At 44.7% G+C, this 12,314-nt stretch overlaps 1 protein-coding gene across 2 annotated transcripts in view; it reads right to left on the bottom strand.

Moving 5' to 3' along the window:
* LOC102756189 (chromosome unknown open reading frame, human C4orf19) overlaps positions 1–12,314 on the bottom strand; it is a 70,104-nt gene that overhangs the window by 54,083 nt on the left and 3,707 nt on the right. Inside the window, exon 1 of one of the 2 annotated variants that reach the window (XM_006759281.2) lies at positions 2,431–2,503. The exons of the other annotated variant lie outside the window; for it this stretch is intronic. The gene's annotated coding sequence lies outside the window, so the exon portion shown is untranslated. Of the gene's footprint in view, positions 1–2,430; positions 2,504–12,314 lie in introns of those variants that run through there. 2 annotated transcript variants of the gene reach the window in all.

The raw sequence follows: 12,314 nt of genomic DNA, 5'->3' as shown, positions 1-12,314 counted from the left end.
CACACACACACATACACACACACACACACATCCCATTACCCCCTTCCCCCTGAAAAAAAACACACCCACAAAACACACAAAAACCCAAAACCACCCCAATCTCTTCTCCCTCTCTCCCTGGCTAACTTTCTCTCATTCTTCTGCTTTGAGCAGTCACTTTCTCTGAAAAGACTTCCCTGACCCCGCTCCCCTTCCCATCTAAATCAGTTCCCATACAGGCTGTGACACACCCCCTTTACCTGCCCTTTGTGGCACCACAATGTGAAATTCTATTTTTATTTTTGTGATTATTAAATGTTCTTTTTCCTGGTAGAGACTACAAGCCACATGAGAACAGGGGCTTCTTTGTTTACGTCTGCATCCCAGTCAGCACACAGCTCAATGCCTCACTCAATAAATGTGATAAATGAATGTATATTCCAAGAGCATGGTGTGGGAGAATAGTATTCAAGACTTTCATTTACAAATTAAAGTTTTGCATTTGTGAAAAGATGAGGTGACTTATACTCATTCTATAGGTCAGGCAAATGGGAAATGCTCAATGCATATTTGTTGAGTGAATAAGAATTTCTGCACTACTGGAATTTTAATTCCCCTAAGGAAAAAAAAACAAAAACCTTGCCACCAAGCTACTGAATATAATTTAAAGGTATTACCAAAATATTTTAAAAAGTGATTTAAACAAGCAAATTAAGATTTCCCAAACGATTAGACTTCATCAGTACTTTGTGAAAAACTGATTTATAATGAAAAAAACTGATTATATAACTAGGGTAGCTTTGGTAATCATATGTAACTAGAAAACCCAATGTTTAATTCCTCAAATTTCATCCTTTTGAATATCTCAGAAACATCTCTTAGATCTGACTCTCAGGCACTAAATAAACTTACCAATTTTTAGTACAGAAATTCATGCCTGTGCAAACATTTAGAAAGAACAGACCTCACCAATGAACTGCCTACCACCTTTCCCAGGGAAGGAAATTCATGAACACACGCATGCAGATCAGTAACATACAGTAGGCAAATATTTTTCCATGTCCCACCCAAAGCAAACAAATGAAAATAGAAACTTCAAGGGCAATTGTAAAATATCTTCAAATTTAAAGACACAGAATCCGTTTCTGCTTCGGTTTTCCTATACTTTCAACAGAAATAAATATTCCTCCAATGGTCCCAACTGAGAAGTTCTAGCAGGAAAGCATTTCTGCTCTTTTGATTTTGAGGTAATTAATTTTTTCTTACATTTATTTACTTTATCAAGTAAAAAAAAATGGATAGAAGATACTCAAATGTTTGTTAATTGTGGATATTAGGAGACACCATTGAATCCACCCTGTCTAGCTCTCAATTACACCTACAGACCCTTACATTCTAATTCTTTCATGGAAATCTTAATTTCCAATAGAGGCTATAATAATCCCCATTAACAATCAAAATGTTTCATTGTTGAGGCATATAATCTATATCTCCCCAAGTGTCACAGTGTCGGCATAAAAACATTAATTTGGGCAAGTTATGGGGAACATCAATCCTTGAGTTTTCAGAGCAGACCAATTTCAATCTATCCTGTTGTCCATTTAATATGTTTTGTATTTCAGTAGAAAATTTGGTAACTGTATCTCATGCCAAGATCACGGTGAGTCCGATAGATTATTGCTCAGCCTGGCCATAGCTGAAAAGCACAATGAGAAACATAACCTTTCCCAGGTATTTTGGAAGGCGCGCACACAGGGCCCCGATTTGGGTTAGAAGGATATCACACCAACTCTCTAACTCCGCCAGGGCTCACCAGTCCTCTCATCTAGGGATGTTTCTGACTCTAAGATCTGCCGAGTTGTGACCCTCTCACATTCCTTCCTGTTCCATTTGGAACGGAAGTCCACCAGGTATTCCCCCATGGAAGGGCGCGCATTCTCCCCTCACCACACGCTCAGCCTCTGTGGGAGGCCAGGGTTCCAGAAGCTACGATTCTGCACGTGTGGAAAGCATAATGTGAGCTTCCTAAAAGGCAGACACATTGCTTACCGAAGGGAAAGTAATTACTAGTACTTTAAGTTTATGTTTTTCTTTGCACCACATCAACATACTAGCTTTCTTATAAGTTAAAAGCATACCACAGTTGTGATACTTAACTACTACTGTTTTTCCCAACTTTTAAGATAAAATGTACAAATGCATTATGTGGAGAACGTAAATACTTAAAGCATTGTAGACACACACACATGATTAGCAACGGGAGAAAGAGAAACTGGTTTGAGTTTAAAACTAAACTTTATATAAACATGCATGTGAGTGTGTGTGTGTGTGTGTGCATGCGCGCATAGGGTCTAAAAAATAAAACAGATGGTAATTTAAAAAATGGAAATGTTTTAAGATATGGAAAATGCTGAGTTGAAATACATTAATAAAACACTGGGAACAACTCACCAAATTTGCAAAATAGGAGCAGAACAGTTTCAAAAAGACCGCGGCCCATTTAGGTGATAAACACCAGATGTCAGGTGTAGCGCGGTATAGACAATAGCATCCGATTAGCTTCGGGGGAGAAGGAGAATAGCATCAGGCACCATGCACAGGACAGCCACACACACATCCCATCCCAGACTGGGGCATGTAACTCCCTGGGTAGCGCCTGGTCTAAGGACAGTACAGTTCTCTACACTTGTTTCTGTCCCTGAATTCTGACGCAGAAGCGCCCAGTTGGCTGGGCTGCCGCCGTGCGTGTGGATGGACAAGCTGAAACACTGCTGGGGGCCCACACTCAGGGGTGGCTGTGATTCTGTAAAAGGAACAGTCCCTGAAACACACTCTGTGAAAGGGGCCTCTGAGAGGCTTAGGAAGTGAGTTTTCTGAAGACAGCTGGGCGAAGTCACTGAGATTATCAACCAATTAAAAGGATCCTTGAACAGCAAGCCATTTCCTTTAGGAAGTTTAGGAGATTGGCATATTGCCCTGGTGAAAAGTGTCCTCACTGACCCTCCCTTAACCCCAAAGTTCATTTCTCCAGCATAACCAGTTAGGCAAGGCAGCCCAGTGCTGGGTGCCCTAACTTACCCTTATAAGTGTGTGTGTTTCTGTAAGTGGGGATGGGCGTGGGGGAGGAAGCTGGGTGAGGGCCACCCAAGTGTGGGAGTCCTCCTCCTCCCTGAATGTCCCTTTAGCCTCTGGGACCTGAAGACCAAGTCAAATCCCTTTAATGTGCGTTTACAGCGTGTTGAACACGATACTGGACACCGCCTGTCTCAGTCTGAGCACCTAATTTATTGAAGGAGAAAGACGGATTTATTCACTTCACAGTCCAATAAAAGCCAAGTTATTCACAGGTACAGTGAGTGTTAGGGAAGACTTAGCTTCTTGCAGTAGGAAGGATCCTAGATTAAGAGTTAGCATGACCCTGGATTCTCATCTTGGCCCTGCTCTTAATTTAGGGTCATGTGACAAGGGCAAGACATTAATCTCTCTGGGCCTGTTTCCTTGGATGTGAAGTGCACATGTTGAACTAACTGACCACCTTTAATTTTTTTTATTGATTGATTGATTTGAGAGAGAGAGAGAGAGAGAGAGAGAGAGAGAGAGAGATTGATTTGTTGTCCTACTTATTTTTGCATGCACTGGTTGCTTTTTGTATGTGCCCCGACCGGGCATTGAACCCGCAACCTTGGCCTGTTGGGATGACACTCTAACCAGCTGAGCTACCCAGCCAGGGCTGACCGACCCCTTTCGGATCCAACACTCTGGAATGAATGTGGTCTGTGTGTTCAGAAGAGGGAGAAATCATTGTGGGACAGAACGATCAGGAGTTGTCATGATGAAAGCAGTGTCGTTTGCTCATGTTCTGCAAAGTCCGATTTCTCAGTTGCAAAATAAATGCAGAGTACAGACGTGTCAAATGAACATTGAAAATGTCCCTGATAATCTCTGCCTCACAGATAATCACTGGCAGGAATTTTTTGTTCCAGATAATTCACTTATAAGTACTAAGTCTAATCATTACAATGGCTAAGTTAAGTAGTAGCTGAAATCATTATTATTTGTATTACAATGAAGCACTAAGTGCATGCTTCGTCAACAAATTTTTTAAAATTTAAGATTATATCCTTGACATCCTTCCACCACGTCATCCCACATACATCTCATTTTCTTTCATCAGGGCAGAGCATTGCATTATGTCCACAAATCGTACTTCACTTAACTATTGTATGTTGATAGCATATGAATCTTTTCTTTTTGATCATAAACACTGCAACAAAATTCCTTGTGTCCCCCGTCCTAAACTCAGTGTGGACACCTCCTCCCTCCCTTCCCACTTCCGAACCATCGCCAGGTCCCAGTCATTTCACCTAGCATCTCAGGAACCAATCTACTTCTCTCCATCTGATTACCTCCATTTTATTCAAGTGGAGAGTCAGTACCATCCATACAACAGCTTCTTCTTAACTGGTTTCTTCTCCCCCCAAGTCTCGCCTTCCCTTTCCCAAACTGCAGCCAGAGATGCAAATCTTGTTACTTTCCAGTTTAGAACCTTCAATAGCTTCTCACTGTTCTTAAGATAAAGACCATTGCCTTATAATGACTGTATTACCTGGACTTCACTTTGAGATATGTCAGTACAGATAGCCTGAGGTTTATGGGTGTGATTTTAATCTTTACCCTAGGACAGAGATTAAATTAGTTGCCCTAATCAGGAATATACACTTCAGAGATGATTAGTAAGAATTTTATTATCAGAGGGCTTCAGTCCAGAGGTGGTAACTACAGTTATGTTGGCTTCTTTTATCTCTCAACAATGCAAATGACTTTATTAACTAGCAAATGGATATTAGAAGTTATATTCCCTTGAAGTCAGTTCTGCTTGTGTGGATGGCTAGAAATGGTGGAGAGGCGTTCCCACTCCTGTATCACCTTGTGGATGGTGGCAATCCAGGAACCGGTGGTCACAACAGTTCCCAATGATCATGGCTAAAAAATGCCTTGTCCGGTGGGAGCTCAGGTGTTTCTTGCTGTTTCCTGCCTCTGAAGAGTGTCACGCTGCCTCTAACGAACGAACTCTCCATGAACTATAGAGCTGGAGAAACTAAAAGGGCAGAAAGAGGCGTGGCACCACGCCTACACAGCAGGATGCATGGCTGTCTTCGTTCCTGCTCACTAGTCAAGGCTGGCGTGTGGGGCTGAGTTGAGCCTGAGGTTTGCTTTTGGACCACGGGTGAGGCTGTGAGGGAGACCTTTACCCTCACCCACGTCTAAATATTGGAGGTTTCAACATCCACCCCCCAAAAAACAAACAAACACCTCTAGATAAATAAGAAGGGCCAGACTGGTTGAGGTCAGATGACAGCACAAGGTCGACAAAGGCCTGTATAATCTCACTTCCACCTACCATCTTGTCTACCTTGCCAAGTACTCCAGACATTACAAGGGACAGTGCCAACTGGGGGTGTGAGCAGGCTGTTCACACCCCCACCCCTGCGGCTCCTTCTCCTCCATCCCTCCTCGAGGAAACCCTTCCTGCCTCGCAGACCAGGTCCCAGCTCCCGCTCCACCCTCACAGGCCCAGGACTCCTCTCTCGGTCCCTGCAGGAAGCCGGTGACAGGTCTGTATGGCTCAACATCCACCCCCCAAAAAGAGGCTGTGTCGAGGCTGTGTCCAGACTGTGTCCAGACTGTGTCCAGGTCCCTGTTGCTCACCTTTGTATCCCTACCACCTGGCACAGCCTCATCTGTTCAACAGAAGATCGTTTAGATTTTAGCCTTTTCAGCATTAACAGGAAAACACACACACACACACAAAACCCTTTTATGCCACTAAGTGGTGTGGGCCCTCTACAGTGAAAACACTTTCTAATATATACATATTAAGTCCAAGTAAACATACAAAGGGAAGGATGAAAACTATATAAAGGACCACAGGCAAAGCGATGGCCCTCCCTTTTAAATATGGTAAATGCCACTTATTCTGAAAATCCTTCATGGAAATGAGGACCAGGAAAATGTCACCTCCCTCATCTCTCGTTTCTCCATATTTTATGGCTTCCTTTCGTCTGCATACTCACCGCATGATCGCTTCAGCATGACAAGAAGTCCTGCGTTCTCAGATGGCTCAACCTTTGTTTCCTCAAAACTAACTCCCTGGCACCGCCCTCCTCGCCACGGATGCAAACACGGAACTGTTACTACATTTCACCCCAAATTCTTTACACGCGTGAGGCACAGGAAGCATTTACAACCGCCTGATCCAAACCTGACATTTTTACATCCGAAAAAACAAAGGCCACGGAGGCGGAGAATGCGATTTATTAAACAGTTACCAAGTGCAGACGCAGGCTAGGGGAGGCAGGCAACACCCCCGTTTTACGGAGAAGGAAACGAAAACCCAGGGGGTGACGGGACAGTCCTCCCGAGGCCCCCCAGCACGTGGCAGAGTCAGGACTCACAGCCGATCGGCGTCCAGCCCTCATTCCAGGCTCCTTGACTCACTCCAGAAGCGCAGTGGCCCACATGGTTAGCGAGGGAAGAAGGGACAACTCCTGCCCCGGTTTCTGTTTAAAGGGCTCCCAGGAGCGACCTGCAGCCACCACCAGGGAGCAGAGATTTAATGGGACCACATGTGTGTATGATGCTGTCACCTGTGTCTGAGGGTGACTCAGATGGTTTCTGACTTGCGGGCGTGTGCGTGAGCCCCACCCAGTCACACCTGCCATCAAGGGCCCCATGCAGAGCTAGGACGGCACATTCTTGAGTTTTTATTTGTTGGCTTGTCCTGCCTTTTGTTTGTCTAATTAGGTCTTACAGGACAATGGTCTCTCAAGGATTGCGATTTCAGAGATTTTACTTCCTCTGAAGTCACTTTAGCTTTATTGCTGCTATGGCGTAGAAGTCACACTCCTATGCCCCATTACATCTTTGAATTCAGGCTGAGTATTAAAAAAAAACAGGCCTCCAGCTTTCTCCCCACCAGCGGGCTGCGACTTCTCTACCTTCCTTGGTTTGCCTGCTCATGCTCACCTCACCAGGGCCACACTTATCCAGGCGCTTCAGCTTCAGAAAGTGCTGCGGGATGGGGGGGGCTTGCCCCCAGCAGCCGGCTTCTGAGGCTGGGCCTCGGCCTGGGTTGCAGTGTATTTCTGGAGCTTTTATTACATCCACTCCTAGAACACCTGGCCTCCCTCACCAAAACCAAACCCCAACGAGAATCATAAAGCCTGTCGTGTCAAGTTTAAAAGAGAATGCAGATAAGTTGTACTTTGTAAACTACATCTTCACTGTCTTGCCAATTATTTCTGTTTTATGATTCTCTTCGGCAAGCACTGCAGCAGTACATGCACTTTGTCCCACGTACAGGGCTCAGGGTTAGAAACAAGGGGTCCAGCTCCAGTTTTGCTTCCAACTCGTGGGGTACCCTTGAACTCCTCTCTAGGACTCAGTTTCCATACAACCAGGTGTTTTGACCACTTTTGGGGGTCATGATTCTATAATCGATGGTAAGTTATACTTTTTTTTCTTTTTTAAGCCTAAGCTTAGTTGCTTAAGAACAAGCTTAAAAATGCATTTGGAAATAATCATAATTTTTTTTTATCACTCAAAGAATCAAAGGAAAAGGCTGCAAATTGGAAATATTCATAATCTTCTTATCACTCAAAGAATCAAAGGAAAAGGCTGCAAAGTAGCTCACATCGTTTGAAATATAAAGTGCAATTTGTTGTCATCGGGGTCAATGTATGGAAATTTTAAAAAGTAGGAAACCAGGTGAGGAAAGAAACCAGTTTTTATGAGGTGTTTTCAAATGTCTATGAAATAGTCACTTTAAAATCAACTTTTAACCATATAAATTTTCAAGCACCTCTCTGAGTTGGCACAGTGCATATGAAAGACAAAACCAGACCCCAAACTGATCAGACTGAAAATTTCCTCCAAAGACCAAATATACAGCCTGCAGCATGTTTCAGGGCACAGACAGAACATTGGGCTTGGAGTCAGTAGGCCTGGGTTCGAGTCCTGACTGAGTGACATCGCTAAATCTGTGTCCTTACCTGTGAACGGGGCATAATCATCCTACCTACACAGATGTCCCCAGTGCAGCTGGGAGGGTCTAATAAGGGTCTTTGTAGAAGAACTCTACAAAGAGCTGTTTCACTATAACTAAAAGCCCGCCTCCCAAATTCTCTCACTGTGTATGGGACATTCACGTGGGCATACAAATTTAGGACTCTTGGCAAAACCACCATTATCACCAAAAAATACCTTCTTTTTCAGTAGCAAAGAAATGTATGCAAAGATAACATCCCAACCCAAAGGCTGGGAAACAATTCAGAACTTGGCAGTCCGAAACCACCTTCGCTTCCTCTCTTACTTTCCTTAGAATCCAATTTGGCATCAAGCCCAGTGGGATGTGCTTTGAAATGCTTCCCAGGTTGGACCACTGCTCTCTTACTTGTCACTACCCCTCCCTTGGTGAGCCGTCCCCATGGCATGCCCGGATGACAGCACCACCTCATCACGCTCCCCTCCAGGCCCTCCTTGGTCCGGCTTCCTAAAAGGTAGACTCCTCCTCAGGATCAGAGATCCTGTCAGCCTCACACTACCTCCCTCTACTGCAGAAATGTGACCTCCTCCCGTCCAGTCCAGGAATTCCTTCACATGCCTGTAGGCTCTACCTGCAGGCCATGCTCTTGCTTCTCCCTGCCTGGAATGTTCTCCCTCCAGCCTCTCTAAGGATGGTTTTCCCAGGCTCCCTTCAGTGCAGTGCTTCTCAGAATCACCTGGGATCTTGTTAATGTGCAGATTCTGACTCAACAGATCCGAGGTGGCTCATGACTCTGCATTTCTAACCACTTCCCAGGTGACCACCATGCGGTTCCATCACTCACCACTTCACCTGTAGGATAGGAATTCTGCCCGAACCTCCAGCGTTGATGTAAGGATTAAGTTAGGTAAGTTATATATAAAGAGCTCAGCCAATGTGGTAGATGGCAAAAATGGCCACAATTCTCCAGCCCTCCTGAATCTGCACAATTCTCTTGACTTGCTTTTAAAATAGATTGGAAGAGAAGCAACTTGTGTCTGAATCGGGCTAGGCCTCCAAGCTCCCCGACTCCACGGGCCCCCTTACAACTACACTGGGCCTGCCCAGTGGTGGGGGCATGAGGCCCAGGTGCTCCCCCGCTGACTTAGCAGTGGGCAGCCAATCCTCAGAGGCCAAGCCACCTGGGTGACACCACATGCCTAAGGGAGTCTGGAAAAGACAGCAGATTCTCCAGCCCAAACTACAGATCCATAAACAAAATAAATGGTGGTTGTTTTAAGCTATTGTGGTTTAGAGTTGTTTGTTACATGGCAATAGACAAATGCTACTGAATATATAAGTAATTTCTCCATAAAAGGTGGCTATGACATTTTAAGAAAAAGGTACGTAATAGAAAATGACTTTTCCATACCACTGAAATGTGCACTTCTTAGCCAGTAGTAGGAAGGTGACTGAACTGGGAATTGGGAGTCTTAGATTTTGGTCCCAGTTGCTTTCCCAATGGGCAGCCTTGTGACCTGGGGACATGTCGTTTAAGCTTTGGGAGCCCCCGTGTGTTTTTTCTGGCTCTAACAATGATTAAAGGTGCGTTTTCCCCAAATGCAATACTTATTTCCTTGCTAACAGATAGTTCTGCGCCCAATTTTTCTTTTCTCATGGACTTAGGATTTAATCATAGACAACCTTCACTGTATTATCTCCGCTATTAGCATCTGGTTGTGGCTACACTTCATACTTATCATAAAAGCCATATCCTGACTCTACAAGGTGGGTCTCCTTGCTGTGGGCCAGGAACCCAGAAAGCCAAGCTCATCAGGAATCAAAAGATAAATACTGCCAAGTAAGTTCTAGTGAGAAATAAGTATGTGGCTCTTCACGATTTGCGTGGACAGGTAACTGCTTTTATTCATTTCTAGATTGTAGTAAATATTCTGGAGAACTGAGGGCGTGTAGTCTGATCACCAAATAAGAGGGATACTGTGGGGTTTTTATTAATCCTCATTTGAGGATATTTTTTCCATTGATCTTCAAAGAGAGAGTGGAAGGGAGGGGTGAGGAGGGGGAGGAGGAGAAAGAGAAATGTGAGAGAGAGACAGCGACTGGTTGCCTCCACATGATCCCCGATTGGGCCAGGGACTGTACTTGCAACTGAGGTACATGCCCTTGACTGGGAATCGAACCTGCAACCCTTTGGCCCTTTGTGGGCCAAATCTCTAACCACTGAGCAACCGGCCAGGGCAAGAGGGATGCTGTTTTACAGCCATCAACTACGAACCAATCTGCCTGCTTCACACATAAATTACCCAAGAAATGTACTTACTAGTAATTATCATCAAATGGGTAGAGATTTAACACCATGATGAAAAGAAATTTAAAAACTCGTGTGGATGGAGATCAACTCTAGGACTAACAAACAAGTGAATTACAATTATATCCAAATACCTGTTATAGTAAAAAGCTATCCATGTGGTAACAAGTGAATAACCAAGGCGAGTTTTCTTCTCTCTCTCAGGCATTCAGTGACTCTCACCTACCACTAGTCCACACTCTGATACGGACAGCAGGCCATGTTGTGACCAACTTTAAAAACAACAAAAAAAAGGCTATTCTACTGCCCATTTCCACCACTGTTACACAAGCTGAAGTCAGCTATTTTTATTCCTAGAAGGAGTTAAACTAAATAAGAGAACATGTATAAAATATGAGGGCAACAGTTTATCTTAACTTTGCCTTCAGATGTATATTTTAAGTCTACACAAAGAAGCACTAGGTTGGCTCACTGTTTATCAAAAATTGTTTTCTGTGATAGAAACAAAGTACGTATATGGGCCCTACAGTGACGTGAGTAATTAAGAACAGCATTGCACTAACACCTGTTTTATGGTTAGCGACCTGGAACAAACGTATTCTGATATGATACGTAAATTAACTTCAGAGACAGGAGCCACCTAACATTTTATCTGAGTTAATATCCTAAATACTTTTGGCCCTTGCCCTAACCGGTTTGGCTCATGGATAGAGCATCGCCCTGTGGATGCAAGGGTCCCAGGTTCGATTCTGGTCAAGGGCATGTACCTTGGTTTCGGGCACATCCCCAGTGGGGCATGTGCAGGAGGCAGCTGATGGATGTTTCTCTCTCATCGATGTTTCTAACTCTCTATCTCTCTCCTTTCCTCTCTGTAAAAAATCAATAAAATAAATTAAAAAATACTTTTGGCTCTCTTTTTTAAAAATATGTTTTTATTGAGGATGGGAGGAGGAGAGATAGAAACATCAATAATGAGAGAGAATCATTGATTGGCTGCCTCCTGCACACCGCCTACCAGGGATCCAGCCTGTAACCGGGGCATGTGCCCTGATGGGGAATCAAACCGTGACCTCCTGGTTCATGGGTCAACGCTCAACCACTGAGCCATGCTGGCTGGGCTCACTAATTATTTTTTTGAATCAATTCACTTCTCTCTCCCCGCTCATGTGGGTTTTTACAGAAACTGCTTTGCTTGTATCTTCCCCATTTCATTCTTCTCATTGCAGCCAGAGGCTTTCTAAATACAATCTCTGCTTCACATCCTCCTTGCTTCTCTGCAGGCAAGGACTGTGTCCCCAGCACCCCTCCCGGGGTCTGGTGGCTCTGGGTCTACACCAGTGCTGTCTCCACAGCCAAATCAGGGTTTCACTTAATTTTAGAGTCACCTGTACTCTGAAGAGAACAGCGTTCACTGCCAGGGGTGACATTTGGGACATATTCTTTTTGCAGCGGAGGAGTGTCTTTTCTAAGACGTTAATGACTGAGTCAGGGGGGAGAACCAAGATGGCGGCATAGGTAAACACCGGAGTTTGCTGTCTCGAACAACCACTTCAAAAATACAACTAAAAGACGGAACGGACATCATCCAGAACCACAGGAAAGCTGGCTGAGGGGAAATTCTTCAACTAGAAGGAAAGAGAACAGCATACTGAGGCTCAGAGGAGGCGCAGTGCGGAAAATACAAAGGTACGGAGGTGCAGGTGGAGCGGGCTGGTGGCTGAGGGTCCAGTTGTCGTTTTCAATCGGGAAGGAGGCTCAGGCTCTGAGCTCCAGTTCTGGGCAAGTCTCTAGGGACCCAAACTCAAACAGGAGAAGTGGGACTCTCTGGCATCGGTCGGAACGCGAGGCCAGCTTTCTCTCCGAGGTATGCAGCAGTTGCTGGGACTGAGAGCAGCCATAACTGCTCCCTCTGCCCTCCCTGTTTGATCCCGTGCGACCTGCCCCGCCCACGCCCTGCACAGCGCCATTTGCCGGATAGCCTCA

The sequence above is a fragment of the Myotis davidii genome, unplaced genomic scaffold, assembly GCF_000327345.1.
Source record: "Myotis davidii unplaced genomic scaffold, ASM32734v1 scaffold235, whole genome shotgun sequence".
Taxonomy (NCBI): Eukaryota; Metazoa; Chordata; class Mammalia; order Chiroptera; family Vespertilionidae; genus Myotis; species Myotis davidii.
Note: the sequence above shows the minus strand (reverse complement) of the source record. Positions and strands in the feature narration are given on the sequence as shown.